This window comes from Penaeus monodon, chromosome 15 (genome assembly GCF_015228065.2).
Source record: "Penaeus monodon isolate SGIC_2016 chromosome 15, NSTDA_Pmon_1, whole genome shotgun sequence".
NCBI lineage: Eukaryota > Metazoa > Arthropoda > Malacostraca > Decapoda > Penaeidae > Penaeus > Penaeus monodon.
In genome coordinates, this window is record NC_051400.1 from 5427011 (window position 1) to 5427491 (window position 481).

Sequence of the window (481 nt, forward strand, 5' to 3'; positions counted from 1 at the left end):
TACGAGGAGGGGGAATCGTTAGAGGGGGGAAAAAGGCGACAACTGGGCGCGGGGGAGACTCATGTTGGAATCGATAAACAGCAAAAGGCTAGTGATTCATTCCTCATATCAAGGAAGATGAGGTACGTGCTGTTCCAGTGTCCATCACTTGTTGGGGAGCCACTTTTGCAAGAACGGAAACTCAACTGGTGCCCCATTCTTCAGTTTGCCCTTGCAGGGTCAAGCTCAATAATGTTTACTCGGACCCTAGATAGGTCATATATAACCCCATGTGATTATTTTTATGAGTAGTCCAATGGTTAAGTGTACAAAGCAATCTACAAAATATTAATGAACTTGGAGACAGTCGAAAATGCACATTCTTGCTCGTTTAAGAAATTGCGTATGAAATGTTGTAACTTTAGGGCAATGGGTGAAAGTAGGTTACAGCTACTGATGTTGAAAAATATAGAGCATGCATGTATATTAAAAAAAAAGAAGT